The sequence below is a fragment of the Stylophora pistillata genome, chromosome 3 (genome assembly GCF_964205215.1).
Source record: "Stylophora pistillata chromosome 3, jaStyPist1.2, whole genome shotgun sequence".
NCBI classification, from domain to species: domain Eukaryota; kingdom Metazoa; phylum Cnidaria; class Anthozoa; order Scleractinia; family Pocilloporidae; genus Stylophora; species Stylophora pistillata.
In genome coordinates, this window is record NC_142521.1 from 15,110,001 (window position 1) to 15,123,252 (window position 13,252).

Consider the following 13,252-nt stretch of genomic DNA (forward strand, 5'->3'; position numbering starts at 1 on the left):
AAAAACAGTGACTTTTCAATTCTGATAGGTATAACGCATTATTTAGCCAATGCACGGTTGCGAATTATTGACATTTGTGACAGGCTGTACACATGAATAAATATTTGATCGATCTGCCGTTAGTGGATTTTGACTGTTTTTCAACCCGCGCGCGGAAGAAAATTTAGTGGTGAACAATAAAGACAATAGAGTGTTTATGTCTCGGAACTATCGGTCTGACAGTTGCCCCTTGGAACTTTGATTTGTCCTGGAAGCTTCGCCTCTCGGGCAAATATTTGTTTTAAGAACATCAAATTTCCAAGGGGCAACTATCAGCTGATAGCTCCTCGACAGAAACACTCTATTGTTTAAATATACCTATATATATACCTATAGGACTATTTCCCTAAGAACAGTTACTTCTTTTCTATGCAGCGAATAGAGTTAATTGTGAATAAATATTTTAAAGTATTTTTCGTAATGTCGGTTGATATTGAATTCTTGTTAATCGTCCCTTACTGAGCCACTCGGGCTAAACTTTTTCTTCTCCACTCCTCCGTCTTCAATACTGAAACGGAACACTCAACAGTTTCAAATCTAATTGACCCATTGTACCTCATTAACTCGTCCTATTGTGATGACATTTTTTAATGACCATTTGTTTTTTATTTCTTGATTTATTTTTAGTGTGTTACGCATCTCTATAGCACATTAAATATTTTTTACCTAAATTGTCATGCCCTCAATGAAAAAACAGTGAGGGTCGTAATGCACCGAGTACGGCCGTCATTAGCCAATAACAGAAGAGGTGAACATGCGCACCATAATGCGAAGTAAATTGTATCCACTCATGACCATATGGAAGACCACTGAAAACCTGACAAATCCTGTTTATCTCCTTGTGAATAGTTAGCTTTGCGCAGTGGCATTACTGTAGCCTGTGGGGTTCATCCGAGGCGCGGTTATTGCTGAAAACTTTTTCCAATACCCCGCAAGACGACTTGAAAGACAGTCGGCTTTGCAATTTCTGACAGTCCAAACGTGGACCCCATTATGAACAGCGAAAAATATCATTTACAATTAAGCGTGGATTACTCTATAAAGAGAAAAAGCACAATTAAAATGACCTGCATTTCAGGCTGGATAAGTTATGTAATTTTTTATTCATGAACTGTCCATCAACTTATCGTGTAATAATCTCTTGATTATAAGTACATAGTCAAACTTTGTCAAGCAATACGCCTTTAGAGTTCACCACTAAATTTTCTCCAATTCTTATTGGTTTAAATTGATTACGGGACGTGATAGTGTTAATCCGTGAAGAGACGCTATCAGCCCATAGTGCCCTTCCGTGAGTAAATATATGTTTCAAGAACATCAAATTTCCGTGGGGCAACTATCAGCCGATAGTTCCTCGACAGAAACACTCTATTGTTTAAATATACCGATGTAAATACCTATAGGACTATTTCACTTAGAACAGTTAATATCTTTAATCTTTGCGGTGATAAAGTTAACTGTGAATAAACATTTTAAAGTATTTTTAGGAATGTAGGTTGATATTGAATTTTTGTTCATTGTCCCTACCTAGGCCGCTCGGGCTAAACTTTTTCTTCTCCACTTCCTTCGTCTTCAATACTGAAATGGAACACTCAGCGGTTTCAAAACTAAGAGACCCATTGTACCTCATTACTCGTCCTATTGTGATGACATTTTTTGATGACCATTTATTTTTTATTTCTTGGTTTATTTTTTAGTGTATTATGCATCTCTATAGCACAATAAATATTTTTTAACTAAAATGTTATGCCCTCGACGAAAAAACAGCGAAGGTCGAATTTCTTTTTTTAAAAAGAAAAAATGTAAAGGCCTGGAAAACCAGGCAGTTTTATTCAGTTTCACCATTCAAGACTCTCATCTTGTTGACCCATTTGAGGCCGAAGGGGGAATCTCTCCTTGTTCGCAACTTTCCAAGCCACATTGCTTCAGACTCGGAGGTATTCAATTTGGCGCCTGACCCTTCTTCGAATTTACGAACTGCAACAAAGAGGGAGGGAGAGAGATCTTTCTGATTTTAAAATGCAAGTAGCATCTTCCGCATATTGCGAAATTTTATATTGAAGGGCCCCGGCTCCGGGGAGCAGGAAGCCTTCAATATCTTTACATCTACGAATTTGAGTCTACAAAAACCTCAGACGCTAAGACATAAAGTAGGGGCGAGAGTGGGCAACCCCGTCTAACACCCCTCTGAAGTAAGATAGGGTGGGACAGGTAGCCATTGACAGTAATTCGAGAAAAAGCTTTAGAATAAAATAGCTCGACCCAGCCGCAAAAGGAACGGCCAAAGCCTAACTTTCGCAGGACACGCATATAAACTCGTGGTCTACGCGATCAAAAGCTTTTTCCCGATCTAGCGAAATAAGGGTGCCCGGTTCATTTGTTTTGTCAATCATGTCAAGGGTATCGCGAAGCAAGGACAAATTCGAAAAGATCGTGCGACCGACAACGCCGCACGTTTGATTTTTATGGACAATAGAGTTCATTACTTTCTTCAGACGTTCGCTAATGACTTTGGATGCTAACTTGTAATCTGTATTCAATAAGGAGATTGGGCGCCAATTTTTCGCGAATCGTCGGTCGTCCTTTTTGTGAATAAGACGCAGGAGGCTTTCGTACTGGCTGTCCGCTAGGGTGCCAGCAAGAAAGGCCTCGTTTAATACGGAAAGGAGGGAATCCTTGAATTTCGTCCCAGAAAGAAATAAAAACTTCTTTTGAGATGCCATCAGACCCGGGTGATTTGCGGGTCTGAAGGCCACTTCGCGCGGTGGACAATTCATCTTCAGTGAAAGGACCTTCGCATAGGTTACGTTCAAAGTCGGTCAGTGAAAAATTAAGGTCGTCGATTATCTCAGTTTGGATTTGAATATTGAGAGGGTCCTTGGTAAATAAGTTTCTAGAAAAGGACAGTAAAATCTCTACAAGATCGTTTTGTGAATTCCTGACAACGCCATTTCCGTCAAAAAGGGATTCCAAAGTATTGAGGTCAGCTCGCTTTTTTTCAAGACGAAAAAAATAGCGTGTTGGTTTCTCACCTTCTTCAAACCATTTTGCGCGGGATCGAATTTTTAGCACCGTCGGCCTCCATCGAGATTAAAGAGGATAACTGACTTTCTAGGTCGCTAATTACGCTCGGGTCGTTTAGGTGGTTAGAGTGCAAAGCATTTTTAGCTCGAATTAGTTATTTAGTAATAAGGATTCTTTTTGTATTTGCGGTTCTTTATTTGCGGGCGCTGTATGAAGTACAAGTTTTACGAATTTCGATTTTTAGAGCATCCCACCATTCGCGTAGGGAAGCGAATTCGGGGATTTTAAGCTTGAAATCGGCTATCGATTTAGACAAAACGGTTCTGAATTCCGAGTCAGAAAGTAGGGAGTTATGAATTTCCAAACACCGGGACCGCGATTAGAATGATTAACCGTTAGTTCAATTTTAACAAAATCATGGTCAGACAGGACGCATGGTAGAATGTCACACTTAGCTGTTAAAATTAAGCGCTTAGCGACAAGAGAGCGATCGATTCTGAAGCTTGCGTGTAGTCTTTATTAGAACAAGTGAAAACAATACTGCGCAGGTTGTTTTTGCGCCAAATGTCCTTAAGTGAGAAATCATCACGGACAGATCAGAGAAGCTTTTGGTCGGATGTTAGAAGGGTGGAGCAGTTTAGTTTGTCTAAAGCACTATCCACACAATTAAAGTCTCCCCCGATCACTAGATCACCCTGGGCCTCGATTAACTATGCCCTGGGAGAGAAAATAATCGTGCCGATGTGAAAAAAAGGTCTTGCGGTCAGAAGTGGCATTGGGAGCGTTACAATCAACAGGCTCAATATTCTACCATTCGAGTCAGTCAAAAGGCGAATCGGTTTGCCTGGAAAATTGGCAGAATAAAGGATTGCGACGCCGGCAGATTTGCCTGTCCCAAAGGACCACAGGCACTTGCCTCGCCTCTGTTTTTCAAATTCCACCGCTTGTTTTTTGCACGAGACATGCGTTTCTTGTAAGAGTATTATATCGTGATTTAAATAATTGAGTTTATTAATAATTTTTGTTTCAACGGAGAACCCGAGTCCTCGCACATTTAAAGAAATTATTTTGAGCCTATCCACTGACTAACATTAGTTAATGGTTATACCGCCTTCTCCTGTGTGTTACTCTTTGCCAACCATCATCGTCATCATACTCACTATCTGAGAGGTCTCGGTGAGAAGATCGGTCCCGCTCTTTCCCTTCTGCTTTCTTCTTTTCTTCGTTCTCTCCTTCTCCGCTCCTTCCGTTCATCTTCGCTTCCCCCAGACTCCGTTCTCGGTCGCTCTTTCCTTTGCTGGTCACTTTGCTTGTTATTTCCATCCTTATCCAATTTGTCGTTCTGGGGTGGCCGATGTTGTTGCTGTTGCCGATGTTGTTGCTGTTGCCGATGTTGTTGCTGTTGCCGATGTTGTTGCTGTTGCCGATGTTGTTGCTGTTGCCGTTGTTGTTGTTGCCGTTGTTGTTGTTCTATGCGTTTCTTTTCCTCAGTCTTCAAGTTGTCTCTCTTGTTTTTCCTTAGCACGTCTGGCAAGATCTTCCTTTTCTTTTCTTTTCGTCTTTCTTCCTCGGTCTTCGCTTGTCTGGGTTCGCTGTCGATGTTTGCGCTAAACAGCACAAAGGGGCAACTGGAAATTGGGTGATCATCCGCCATGCAAACAGAGCACATTGTTGGCTCACTGCAGCCGCGGGCGTGATGGCCAGGGCGTTCGCAGTTGAAGCAGCGGACTGACGAGCAGTCTCTGGCCATGTGATCTTCCGCGCCACAGTTTCGGCAAGTTTTCGGCTGGTTGGGATACTAGACTTGATAATTTCGCCCCCTATATTCATGTAGGAGGGGATGGCGTGGTGAATGGTCATTCTGGCTATTCGTATACCATTTTCAATATGTCGAGCGATTTTACCACGGCGAAAGCTTAGCACTCGGCCATAATGGCTGAGACGGCCAATTAAGGCCGTGTCTGGCATTTCCGCCGGCGCTTCGTAGATTTTGACCAGGACTAGTCGATTTTCACAGTCTCCAAGAAAGACTTTGAGGCCAGCAATTTCCACGTAGGGTGTTTCTAACGCGAATTCTTTGGCAGCACGGTTTACAAAGGCTACCACCCAGGATATATTCGATGCCCTTCTTTAAATGCTGGTGATACTATCAATATCGATTTCTGCAGCATTGAAGGCTTCTAGAATTAACTGAGAGGTGACCAAAGTGTCCACGTTGAAATAAACTGAACGGTCTTTGGTAATTCTCGTCTGGCTGGGGGCACTTAAAAAGGGTACGCCTGTAAATTTGTTTCCAAATGCTTAAACACGAAGGCGCGCTATAAAAGTAGCCTTAGGTCCCACTGGACCATTTGTCAATCAACCGTCGTGTGATGTAGAACTCTCAGAGTCAAGTTAGCTTGAGCTACAGCTACTCCAAAGCAGTGAGCAGCGGGCGCATTCCTCAAAATTGTTTTATGTCTTCATCACAATACAATAATTTTTGAGATTTGTATTTCCTTTCTCCAATGGAAACTGTCTTCATTTGTGGCGGTAATTTTGAGATCGAAGTAGGTGGTTCGCTCGTTACCTCGTGCCACCATGCTGGTGGAAGTAAACAATAGATATCTCATTAGCTCCTTTTGTTTGTCTACCAGCATTTAAATATGACCCGCACACGTCAACAGGGAGTGACAAATGAGCCTAGGTCTTCCCAGGTAAGACTTCCTTATATAGCGCGCCTTCGTGTTTAAGCACCTCAGGGATCTCCGATTCCGGGATGGCATCCCATGACTGAGAATTCCCAGGGGATCCTGCGTCTTCAATGGCATGTGCCGATCCATCAGTTGTAAACTGGCTTATACCTTCACTTACTTGGGTGTCCATGTTCATAAACTGCTGTAAAAGGAAAAACAACAATGCGAAGTAAATTTTATCCCCTCAGGGCCATATGGAAGACCACTGAATATCAGACAAACCTTATTTCCTCATTGTGAAGAACTAGATTTGCGCAGTGGCACTACTGTAGACTGTGAGGCTCATCCGAGGCATGGTTATTGTTGATTGAAAACTTTTCCCAAGACTCCGCAAGACGACTTGAAATACAGTCGGCTTTGCAATTTTTGACGGTCCATATGTGGACCCCAACATAAATAAAGACAAATCTGAATTACAGTTGGGTGTGGATAACCCTCTACGATCGCCGGCAGCTTTTATTATTCCTCAAGCTTCCTTTCAAGTCGGGCTCTCGGCTGTTCAATACGTTAACTTTCAAAGGTCTCGCAGAAACGCTTTACTTGTGAGAAAGGTTTGAAATAGAAAAAAAAAGCAGAAATAAAATGACAGAAATGTTATACCCACGGTAAAAAAACAGTGAGGGTCGAAATGCACAGTGAGGGTCGATTCCAGCCGTCATTAAGAGGAGGAAGAGCTTAGCATACAGAAGAGCTTAGCATACGCACCATAATGTGAGTAAATTGTATCCACTCATGACCATATGGAAGACCACTGAATATCTAACAAACTCTATTTCTTTATTGTGAATAGTTAGCTTTGCGCAGTGGCATTACTGTAGCCAGTGAGGTTCATCCGAGGCGCGGTTATTGCTGATTGAAAACTTTTCCCAATACCCCGCAAGACGACTTGAATACAACCGGCTTTGCAATTTTTGACGGTCCACGCGTGGAACCCATTATGAACAACGAAAAATATGACTTACAATTAAGCGTGGACTACCCCATCTAATCGCTAGTGACCTTCTTTTCCTCTTAAGTCGGGCTCTCCGCTTTTCAATATGTAAACTTTCAAAGGCTTCGTAGTAATGCTTTGTTATCAGAAAGGTTTATAATAGAGAAAACAAACGCGGCTAAAATGACCAGTACTGAAGGCTAAATATGTTATGTAAGTTTTTTATTCGTGAACAGTCCATTGGTTACAGTGTAATAATCAACTTAACGGCCTGCACCCAGTTGGCTTGTTAGCTCAATTGGTAGAGCGCTGCACTAGTATCGCAGAGGTCAGTGGTTCGAATCCCGTACAGGCCTGATTTTTTTTCAGGTCTGATTTTCGCTATTGCTTAAATAGCGCTATCTACTGCGAGGATCGTGCATCATATGTATCTAATACCGTAGTACAAAATATATGAACTTCATATATTTCATTGTATCTCAGTGTAATAATCTCTTGATTAGAAATGCATCGTCAAACTTTGTCAAGCTATACACCTATATACCTACATATATACCTCTAGGACTATTTCACTAAGAACAGTTATTTCTTTAATCTCGGTAGTGAATAGAGTTAATTATAATTGTGAATAAACATTTTAAAGCAATGTAGGTTAATTTTAAATTCTTGTTTATTGTCCCTTAGGGGGGCCACTCAGACTAAACCTTTTCGTCTCCATCTCCTTCGTCTTTAATACTAAAAATGGAACACTCGACGGTTTCAAAACTAATAGACTCATTGTACTTCATTAACTTGTCCTGTTGTGATGACTTTTTTTCACGACCATTTATTTTTAATTTCTTGATTTACTTTTAGTGTGTTACGCATCTCTATAGCACAATAAATATATTTTTAAATAAAATGTCACGCCCTCAATGAAAAAACAGGAAGGGTCGAAATGCACCTATCACAGCCGTCATTAACCAATTACAGAAGAGGTTAGCATGCGCACCATGATGCGGGGTAAATTGTATCCACTCATGACCATATGGAAGACCACTGAATATCTGACAAACCCTATTTCCTCACCTTAAATAGGTAGCTTTGCGCAATGGCATTACCGTAGCTTGTGACGCTAATCCGAGGCGCGGTTATTGCTGATTGAAAACTTACCCCAATACCCCGCAAGACGACATGAAATATGGTCGGCTTAGCAAATTTATGACGGTACACATGTGGACCCCAACATTAAAAAAGAAAACCGTATCCAATCGTCGGCAGCCTTCATTTTCCTTAAGCTTCCTTTCAAGTCGGGCTCTCGGCTGTTCAATACGTAAACTTTCAAAGGTCTCACGGGAACGCTTTATTTGTGAGAAAGGTTTGAAAAAAAAAAACCAAGCGCAGCTAAAATGACCAAAATGTCATGCCTTCAGTGAAAAAACAGCAGGGGTCGAAATGCACCGATCAATCACAGCCGCCATTAACCAATTACCGAAGAGCTTAGCATGCGAACCATAATGCAGCGTAAATTGTATCCTCTCATGACCATAGGGAAGACCAGTGAATATCTGATAAACTCTATTTCCCCTACTATAATTAGTTAGCTTTGCGCAGTGGCATTACCGTAGCCAGTGAGGCTCATCCGAGGCGCGGTTATTGCTGATTGAAAACTTTTCCCAATACCCCGCAAGACGACTTGAACTACGGTCGGCTTTGCAATTATTGACGGTCCATACGTGGACTACAACATAAACAACGAAAAATATTACTTACAATTTAGCGTGGATAACCCTATCTAATCGCTGGTGACCTTCTCTTTCCTCTCAAGGAGGGCTCCCAGCTGTTCAATACGTAAATTTTTTAAGGTCTCGTAGAAACGCTTTATCTATCAGAAAGGTTTGTAATAAAGAAAAAAGCTAGTAACTAAACTACTTTGTAGCCAAAAGACTGCCTGTTCTAACCTAGCAGTCAGTGCCGGGAGACGATCCTACCGTGTTCCGCTTTTCAGCATCTTGCTCGTTTCCATTTAATTCTTTACATCTTAACATAAATATGCATATTCTCCACACAGTTCTCTACACATTTTCGAAGAGAATTTGTTACACAATCGAGAGCTCCTCAAGATGGTGATCATTTATTCTTGCGACCTTAACATTTGATTCAAGTGTGATAACCGACAGCCTAACACATGCCTCAAGCAAGATGGCTACGAATCCAAGAGAACAGCAAACAATCTGTCCATCCTAATATCCACGAAAGGTGGAGGGAGTTTAAGGTATGATGACATGTCTCCATAACCTGTGTCAGGCTGTAAAGGCCAGCTAACACAAGTTATCAAAATCACCACTTAATCACACTTTATAAGGTAACGAGAATAAAGGAAATGATCACCAACTAAAACAAGCTTTTGACTAAGCTGAACTGAACACTTTATTTAAACATGATGGAGTATTCAGCAGAGCTGGTGGGGTCGTGTATTTAGGAATCAAAAATTAAATATTAAAATTATTTATGAACCTAGAATTATAAACAAGTTCTCCGTGTCAGCATCTTAAAGAGATGTATAGAGAAAAGTATGGAAAATATGCATACTGATGTTAGTGTGTAAAGGTCCTTAGGAATTGTATAGAGAACAGTATGGAGAATATGTATACTGATGTTAGTGTGTAAAGGTCCTTAGGAATTGTATAGAGAACAGTATGGAGAATATGCAGACTGATGTTAGTGTGTAAAGGTCCTTAGGAATTGTATAGAGAACAGTATGGAGAATATTCATACTGATGTTAGTGTGTAAAGGTCCTTAGGAATTGTATAGAGAACAGTATGGAGAATATGCATACTGATGTTAGTGTGTAAAGGGTTAAACCCCATTAGTTCATTTGAAATGGAAGGCAAAAATTAAGAACTTAAATGCTCCTCATAGACATTGGTGAGGATAGTTTGGTAGGAGTTAGGATGTAGCACTGCAACTACCATAACTATAGAGGTCTTAAAATGCAAAAGCTACCAGATTTCAGAAATGATAACTTGAAGTAGTTTTTAGAAATGCTTCCATGAAAAGATCACTTAACTTTTTGGTAAAGCAAATAAATTTATTAGAAACAGAGGGATACAAGGGTACAAAAAGATATGCACTGGTGCAAAACTGATCAACAGTGAGCCAGTACATTGTCATTTCCCCTCTCCCCCCCCCCCAAAAAAAAGAAAAACTTTGATACGATAGAATTGCAGAGTTCATTATAACTGTGTTGATGATATAACATATCCATAAATAAAATTTGGAAAAAAAGGTACTCACATCATAACTATTGATAAATCAATATTGGTAGATGAAGTAGCATCACATGGTTTTGGATGTTTGGATGTTAGTCTGATATGTGTAGGTCCTAGTTTAGTTCAAATTGTAACCCAGTTATTAAGACCTAGATGACAAATCACAATGTGAATGATCTTTTTGATTGGCTAAGCCTCAGCCTATTTCACAGATGGTGAAAAGTGCCTTGTTCAACTCTCTGGAAGGGTTTGAGTAAAAGGACTTGTATGTTTTATTTACCCATTTCAGGTCTTAAGGGAATTCCCAGCTTTTTCTTGTGTTAATTGTGCACACAGTTCTCTAGTTTTGACTCTGATAATGATCTCTTTTCAGGTTGTTGAAGCATCAGCCACTACTATTGACAACAGTCCTTCTCAGGACTACACTCACCCAGATGACTAGACTATACTATACTATCACAGTTCTACAGAATATTATCGCATGACCTGAAATATGGGTAAACAAAACATACAAGCTAAAGATTTATATTAGATCTCATAGTCCTCTAGTCCAACAAACTTTAAGCTCATATCCCACAATTTTCTTGCAGCTTCCTCATCCTGTGCACCTACAGAAGGGGTTCTAAACGCACAGTCTGCCAGGTATTTACCACTAACTCCTTCCATTTCCTCTGACACTGCACAGTAAATGGTGGTCTGGGCTCCCTGTTCTGCAGTCTTGAAAAAATACCAGCGGAGTGGAAAAAATACTAAACTGGAAATAAAAGAGTGACGTTGGATCTCTGTGTTAACCAGCCCTGGGTGGAGTGCATTCACTGTCACGTTAGTGTCCTCGAGATGCACACTTAGTTCCCTTGTGAAGAGTATGTTAGCAAGCTTGCTTTGTTGATACGCTGCGAAGGGTTCGTAATCCTTCTCAGCATTGATATCATCAAAGTTTATAACACCAGTCCCGAACCTATGAGCCAAAGAAGACACATTTATGATTCGGCTTGAACCCGATTTTTTCATTAAATCAAGGAGAAGCAAAGTTAAGAGAAAATGCCCTATGTGGTTCACTCCAAACTGCATTTCCAACCCATCTTCTGTTATTTGGTAAGGACAACCCATCACTCCTGCGTTGTTTATAAGAATGTCTAAATGTGACTCGTTTTTCAGAATTCCGTTGGCAAACTGTCGCACAGAAGCTAAAGATGATAGGTCCAGTTTCTCGACAAAGACGTTTCCGTTTCCACTTCGCGTTTGAATCTCTTGTACTGCTGCCTGTCCTTTCTCTAAGTTGCGGCAACCGATGATTACTTTCGCACCACGTGCGGCCAAGTCGACCGCCGTTTCTTTACCAATTCCAGTATTACCACCCGTTATAACAATAGTTTTTCCCTTGAGTTGTTTATTACTCTGGCAACGAGGTCCCTGAACATATATTCTACCTCCGTAAAGAACTGCAATTACCGCAACGACTGCGCCAACCACCACAGAGCGTGCCGCCATCTTGTTTGCTGTAATCTCGTTACTAGAGTCACGCTTCTTCGAGGAAATATGGGAACCGAACGAGACTGTGAACTTATAGGGTTCTTGGAATAAACCGACAAAGTGTTTTTATTTTCAAGAACACTCAGAATCTTTCAATTTTTTCGGAAAAGTAAATTTTTCCTGGACACGTAAAATTAAATAACCAAAAAGTCAAACAACAGAAGGTAAGATCGTTGCATGGTAACAAGACATCGAACAAGTTCGAACACAAATGGAATACTAGTCCATAAGACTTTAACTGAAAAAACTTTACTTTACTTTATTAAGCTTTATTTCAACAACAACAACAACAACAACAACAACAATAAAAATATTTACGTGATAATGTGTTGAAATGGGAAGAATCCTCAAAAAGCGCCGCAGCACCATTCTAGGAGGAAACTCCAACCTACTAATATACACACATAAAAAAATAATAATAATAAAAAATGTATATACAGAAATTCAGAGTTAAAAATGTAGAAACCTTCAACTTAAAATCTGCCACGGATGATGCTTCTCCAATATCAAGAGGGAGACTATTCCATTCCCCAACTATTCTCCTCATAAAGCTAAATTTAAATAAATTAGTCCTAGAAAAGCTGGTTAAAAGGTTTGGAGTATCCATACTTCTCAATGCATATCCCCTGTCAACATCCCTAGAGAACTGAACCCTAGAATCAAGGGTCAAGCGAACATGATTATTAACCACCTTATAAAACAAAGCAACATCCGCAATAAATCTCCTATCCTCTAAAGATAACAAGCGGAGTTCACGTAGACTAAGCAAATAATTGTCATCACTTTTAAGAATAAATTTGGTTGCCCTTCTTTTAATTGACTCTACACGACTGTTACTCTTCGTATAAGGATTCCACACCTGAGAGGCATATTCAACCTTAGGCCTCACAAGACTACAATACAGAGTCTTAAGAGTTGTGACATCATTGACATCCCGACGTGTTCTTTTGATAAGGCCTAAAATACTATTTGCCTTAGCTGTAATATTGGCAATATGGTAATTCCAAGAGAGAACATCACTAGTTAACAAGCCCAGGTCTCTATGCAAAGAAACCGAATCGAGTTTAGTCCCATCACAGTCGTGGGTAAAAGGGGATCTCTTTTTGGTAATTCTCATAACCTTGCATTTACTTAACCGTTAGGCTGCAAATACTGAGTCCATTCACATAATTTTTTATTTTCTTTGTAGATCTCTTTAGAACATGATCGAAATGGGAGCTGTGGGGTTTCAGAAACTCGGACGCTTTGCGCTTCCTCTTCCCGGACAAAAAAATTATAATAGTAATAAAAAAAAAAACAACCAAAGAACCAATACAAGACAAAAAAAAAGAAACAGTATGCAGTATCTTAGTCTTATTCTTGGTTCAAGTCTTTCTGAAAAATATCTATATTCGAAAATGAAATTAATCTAATCTGATATTCCCTTGTTTGAAACTCAGACATTATCTAACCCACCTCCTCTCCCTCATTCATTTAACGAAGCAAATAATCAGAATACTGCGACAAGCATATTTCCGTGATAAATTTGAAAATCGTTAATTTAGCTTGCGGGATACAGATTTTGTCAGTGGAAAGATGGTCACAGTTTTTCGCTTAAGACATAAGGATGTTATGTATATGAGTGTATAATCTATCTCCTATTTAATGAAGATCCTTTTCGCAGCGTCATAAGACAGAGCGTTACGGAAGTGTGGACGTTTTGAAGGATTTAAAAAATAAAAACTTCTGTACTTCAAAA

At 40.1% G+C, this 13,252-nt stretch overlaps 5 non-coding genes and 1 pseudogene across 5 annotated transcripts; 5 read left to right on the top strand and 1 right to left on the bottom strand.

Moving 5' to 3' along the window:
* The first annotated feature begins 890 nt into the window (after positions 1–890).
* Positions 891–1,025, top strand: LOC148734684 (U4 spliceosomal RNA). The gene has a single exon (XR_015999529.1). It is a non-coding gene; the product is annotated as a U4 spliceosomal RNA (small nuclear RNA).
* A 5,019-nt stretch (positions 1,026–6,044) lies between these two features.
* LOC148734685 (U4 spliceosomal RNA) lies at positions 6,045–6,183 on the top strand. The gene has a single exon (XR_015999530.1). It is a non-coding gene; the product is annotated as a U4 spliceosomal RNA (small nuclear RNA).
* Positions 6,184–6,590: 407 nt separating this feature from the next.
* On the top strand, positions 6,591–6,728 carry LOC148734686 (U4 spliceosomal RNA). The gene has a single exon (XR_015999528.1). It is a non-coding gene; the product is annotated as a U4 spliceosomal RNA (small nuclear RNA).
* Positions 6,729–7,808: 1,080 nt separating this feature from the next.
* LOC148734687 (U4 spliceosomal RNA) lies at positions 7,809–7,948 on the top strand. The gene has a single exon (XR_015999531.1). It is a non-coding gene; the product is annotated as a U4 spliceosomal RNA (small nuclear RNA).
* A 362-nt stretch (positions 7,949–8,310) lies between these two features.
* On the top strand, positions 8,311–8,449 carry LOC148734688 (U4 spliceosomal RNA). The gene has a single exon (XR_015999527.1). It is a non-coding gene; the product is annotated as a U4 spliceosomal RNA (small nuclear RNA).
* A 1,330-nt stretch (positions 8,450–9,779) lies between these two features.
* On the bottom strand, positions 9,780–11,502 carry LOC111340168 (retinol dehydrogenase 13 pseudogene; annotated as a pseudogene).
* Positions 11,503–13,252: the final 1,750 nt, after the last annotated feature.